This window comes from Vicia villosa, linkage group LG1, assembly GCF_029867415.1.
Source record: "Vicia villosa cultivar HV-30 ecotype Madison, WI linkage group LG1, Vvil1.0, whole genome shotgun sequence".
Taxonomy (NCBI): domain Eukaryota; kingdom Viridiplantae; phylum Streptophyta; class Magnoliopsida; order Fabales; family Fabaceae; genus Vicia; species Vicia villosa.
This window is the reverse complement of record NC_081180.1, coordinates 46,635,645-46,641,378: the sequence shown is the minus strand read 5'-3', so window position 1 is coordinate 46,641,378 and position 5,734 is coordinate 46,635,645. Positions and strand designations below refer to the sequence as shown.

The 5,734-nt window shown below is 36.0% G+C and overlaps 1 pseudogene; it reads right to left on the bottom strand.

The window, feature by feature from the left end:
• Positions 1–4,030: 4,030 nt before the first annotated feature.
• LOC131636649 (cytochrome P450 736A117-like) lies at positions 4,031–5,734 on the bottom strand (annotated as a pseudogene).

Sequence of the window (5,734 nt, the reverse complement as noted above, 5' to 3'; positions counted from 1 at the left end):
TCAGATATGATATTTATTAAACTAAAAAAAGAACATAAATATTGACTTCCAAATCAAATTGTAATTAGCTACGTATTTAACTAATTCTTATTAACAAGTTTCCTTACCTTAATCGCCGGATCAAACAAATGCTAATTCGTAATATTGTAAGATCGAGTTAGATGATTTTGATGTGTAACAATAGTGATTTACTTATATATCTTGAAATTAGCTGGCAACTTTCTGATTCCTAGTTCGGCTGATAGGATGCTGGATTAGAATCCTAACAAGACTATGAAAATAACTAAAAATTCTAGAAAGACATTAAAAAGCAAATAAAGAAATAGAGAATAAAATAAATTTCATTGATTTTTGATTGATTCCAAATGTCTCTATGAGACTACATTATATAATATTCTTAATGGATAATAAACCTAAAAAGCCCAACAACTATTAAAAGCCTAAATACAAATAGAGTCCAATAACAGTACTAATTATAAATACTATTACACCCCTCTATCATTGCCGCCGGGTTCACTTGAACCTTGTCCTCAAGGTTCTAAAATTAATGTTAAAATAATGGAAAGATTTGAGTTTGTATTTTTTTTTTGTGTAATGATTTTGCATGTGAATATATAATAGGATGAGTAAAGAATAAGCATCCTTCACCAAAAACACTTAGCATAAAGGTTGGCAGCTTGAAAACCATACTCTCCTTCGAAGGCAAATGGCAGAGTTAGGCGCTTCATATATGTAGACTTGATAATGTGGCCCAAAAAAATCCCTCTCATCTTGTAATACTGTATTGACAGCAACCTTACTTTCCCACTCAAACTTAGCCCACATGGTTCTAAAGGCCATGTCCACACAAGATGCAGGAGCAATATATTCCATGATATTAATATGGATATCATTAAGAACAATAAGTGTTTCGCAGAATGTCAACTCTGCAGCCTTTGTCTGAGCTTCCTTTTCTACATCAAAACCCTTAAACCCAACTTTATTGTTGAGGCAGGCATGCCAATCTTCCTTCATTTCTTTCAAAATAACACAAGGCCTTTTAATACATGAGACACATGGTTCAACATCCTCAAGATTGAGCTCCAAATAGGATGAGTACACTATCTCCACTTGGGGCTCACTATAATCCACAAACATCTTATTAGCTGGTAGATAGGATTCTATCATAGGAACAGTTTCGTCAACTTGCCCATAAAACTCTACAAACTTGCCGACAACCCGATGCTTTCTTAGCAGTTGAGTAACCGTCAACACATGTCTGGAATAAAGCCTCAATATCACATGTCTGGAATGAAGCCTCAATATTATGAAGAAATAAACAACCTGTGATACAATTGACACAATGATTGGAAGCAGGTTATGGTTATTGCATTCAAGTTCATGTTCAGTAGAGTATGCCCCAAGAACAACAAAAATCCTTCCATTGATATTGGACTGGAGGAAGGTATCTAAAGCATTCGCTGTCATAGAAACAAGTTGATAAAGCTGGAAGATGAATTTAAGAGAACTGGGCTTCATAAATAAATACGCATTAGCAAAAGAACCATGTAATATATGCTGATTTTCCATGTCGAGATTCTTGGCCAACAACACAGCTAGGTAAATCTCAAAAGTGTCTAACTCAGTAGCAATAATTAGTACACTGTCAAGAAAGTCCCAAACATTAAATTGGTGAATTGCAATATCAAGCTCTTTATGCTTATATGCAAAGTAGAGTGATTTGCTACAAACAACATAATTAAGTGTTCCAAATCTCCACTTATATTGTTCATGAAACCAATACTTTTCAAGTTTTGCATGCCTCAAATTATTAGAAATCAACACATAAGTTCCAACTTTTTCAACGGTAAAAGATGATCTGGAATTATGTGCATCTAAATGATCTCTAATGATGTCACTCTTGAGCCAAACACCAAAGTAATGAGTAGAAACACTAATATCCTCCCCAAAATTGGAATCATTGTATGGGAAACATATACCTCCGGGAGCATAAAAAATACCTTATAAATATTGAAAAAGGCCACAAAAACTACCAGTATCATTGACATATGTGAACATAGATGAATCAACAGTGGTATGCAAATTATGTTTGGGCCAAATTTCACTAGATAGAGAATAGTGTTGGAAAAAATCAAAAAGATGAATCAAAATATCAGCCCCATTATCAATCTCAACAATTATTACCTCCTCATCTTCCTTATCTAGGTACTGTTGAATGAATTGTTTTGAAAAACACGACAAGAAGACTGATGACGATATTGGAATGACAATCTGATGCAGTGGTTTTAGCGGAATCGCAAAATCAACATCACCATGTAACCTTTCATCTCTGAATTGAGTCTCGACCACAAGTTTAACATCGGTAACCAAGATTGTAAGCGGCTGAAAGATGTACAGAGAGTGTATTATGGTGTTGTGGAGTATTGTTGCAACAAGATCAAAGTCATCCCCGAGTGCAAATTTGTGGGTAGGTGGGAAAATCTGAGTTAGAGATGAAAACCAAAATTTCGTTTGGAAAGACGTGAACTCCATTGAATGTCATGACTCCAACTCCAATAATAAGGGTTTATGAAGGAAATTTATCGGGAAATCGTGAGCGTCTTTGGAGCTATCAAATTCAGTTGGAAATGATTTTGAGAGAATGCCTGAATCTGAGATTGGTAGTAGTTGCTTCTCCTTAGGAATTAAGTCAATTTGTTTTTGGTGAAATAGAGTAGATATAGTAGAAACCCTAAGTGGTGGTGAGTCAGGTGGTTTTGGTGGAATCCTGAAGTTGACATCACCGTCAAAACCTTGTTTGAAATGAGAATCTGGCATACAACCCTTAACATTAGCATTGTTAGCAGAAAAGTTTTGAAACAATGAAGAATCTTTAAAAGACGCAGGAATCTCCCAAGGCTCAAAGGGATTATCATCAATCTCTAAAAAAACAAGCTCGGAAGAAAATTGTGGAGGAGTAATGGAATTGTTGATGTTGAAAGTAGGATCTGGTGGCTTTGGAGGTGGTAGCAATGAAGCTGTTGTTGCTCTTTGTACTTCACCAACAACCTGCTGCTTCAAATTTGAAGAAGGATTCTGAACAATTTCATGAACGACTTTCGGTTCCACGACAAGATCCTCATGAAAATAAGTTTCTTTCATGGGTTTCATGGGTTTCAGATCTGACTCCACAGCTGGGTCTTCCTCTTCTTCTGGGTTCTCCTCAGCAGAAATATTCGTCGAATAAAAGGACTGTGTTGATTCATACGGTGGTTCCTCTTCTTCATCATCTAACGGTAAAATGGGTCTCCACTCCGGCTTGAAACGCCATAATAGTGTTGTTGTAAATGTATCCCAATTATATCTCGGATGAACACGACACCACCATATCCACCATGTGAAAGCAGAACCTCTCAATGCTCCAACAACTTTTAAAACCTTCAATGATTTGGGTGTTTCATGCTCCTTGAAAAATTTCTCCAAACATAAAATCCACCAATATGCATCTTCTTCCCCATCAAACAATAATATTGTCATGACTTTAAGCGGAAGTGAGATCGAAAATGAAAGCACCAATTGATAGGATGCTGGATTAGAATCCTAGCAAGACTATGAAAATAACTAAAAATTCTAGAAAGACATTAAAAAGCAAATAAAGAAATAGAGAATAAAATAACTTTCATTGATTTCTGATTGATTCCAAATGTCTTTATGAGACTACATTATATAATATTCTTAATGGATAATAAACCTAAAAAGCCCAACAACTATTAAAAGCCTAAATACAAATAGAGTCCAATAACAGTACTAATTATAAATACTATTACACCCCCTCTATCATCGGCAGTAGCCCCCTCGGACCAATTAAACTAAATTAATCCAATCATGTCATGCTTAGAGGATGTATACGTTTTAAAAAATGGTTTCTTATATACAAAACAGCCGACACAAAGTAATATCCAAAAGTGTCAATATAAATACAATTACTTACTATTGTATACATTAATTTTGAATCTCAAATGTAATTTATTTAAATTTAAATATGATACACATACACGTAAATACACATGCATGTATATACATTTACATATTTAAAACTATGTGCATACCCATACAAGACATAAAAGACAAGGTTACTGCACAAATAATTCAAATTCCATTATTGCTTCCTACTCCCTCATTCAGTTCTGATTAGAAACTGCTGCATAGGCCATAAGAGGAAACTTCCTGTGGACAGTAAAACCAAATGCTTCAGACATATCGACCTTGGCCCCAGCACCACCAGGTAATTCCCAGTTAAACTGATGCACAAGGTTCGCCAACACAAGATCATTAGCAGCCATAGCATACACTAGTCCTGGACAACCTCTTCTCCCCGATCCAAACGGAATCAACTGGTAATCTATTCCTTTCACATCCACCGATGTATCCAAGAATCTCTCTGGCCTGAACTCATCTGGTTGATCCCAATATCTTGGATCTCTTGCAATTCCCCATGCATTGATAAAAACTCTTGTCCCTGCTTTAATGTTGTAACCGTTTACTTTCACATCTTGTCTACATTCTCGAGGGACTAGTAGTGGAATCGGAGGATACATCCGTAGTGCTTCTTTACCGACCGCCTTTAAGTATTTCATGTTACTTAAATCGTCCTCCGTTATGTATGTTCTTCCATTCGCCACTGTCCTTGCTTCTTCTTTTAATCTCTTCATCATGTGTGGATTCTTCAAGAGTTCCGATATTTCCCACTCAAGCAAAGTTGATATGGTATCAGTCCCCGCAACAAACATGTCCTGCATAATATAGTTCAGATACATTAACTATACTATAATTTTAAAGAGTAAACTTTCTCTTATAATAAAGTCCAGAGATAGAGAGTAATATATAGTGATTTATAGTTTAACACTTACCAGTAGCAAAGCCTTTATGGTTGTTCTATAGATGGGAAAGCCGAGTGATTCTGTCCTTTGGATCCAAAGCAAAACATCAACCAAATCAGTCTGTTCTTCATCATCACCTTTGGGATTTTTGAAACGTTCCTCGACTACACCCTCCAAAAGATCGTCAAATTGTTTGGCAACTTTCTTTGCTCTTGAGTAATATCCAGAAAGATGTGTCATCCAATCAAGGCTAGGAACATAGTCCCCAACCATAAAAGTACCAAGCAACTCAGTAAAATCCATCATCAACTTAGCAAATCCTGTCCCACTTTCACCACTATACTTATTTCCCAAAGTAGCCCTGCAAACAACGTCATTAGTCTTGATTGCGAAGAATAGTCTCTTATTTTGTCCATCATTAAAACAAGTTCTTCCTCTCTCACAGCACGAAGAGATTTAACCCTCTTAGCACTAAGAAGATGTAACATACAAATGCTTCTCAACTGTCTCCAATACTCTCCATATGGAGCAGATGAAACATCTCTGAAGTTATACAAAAGTATGTCGTAGTTAATCTTGGGGGGTCTGTTTGCAAAGACATGATCATGAGTTTTGGTTATGTCACGTGCAGCTTCAGCGGATGAGATGACAAGAATAGGAACTTTACCAAAATACATTTGCATGAAAGGGCCATATTTTTTGGCAAGAGCATAAAAATTACGGTGAGGGAAGGAACCAATTTGATGAAGATTTCCTATTAAAGGTAATCTTGGAGGTGAGTTTTTGGTTTCAGAAGAATAGGAATAGAATTTGATTAGAAGAAAAAGAATGGCTCATCAGTCAAGTTAACCTGAGCATTTGAGCCAACAATAGTT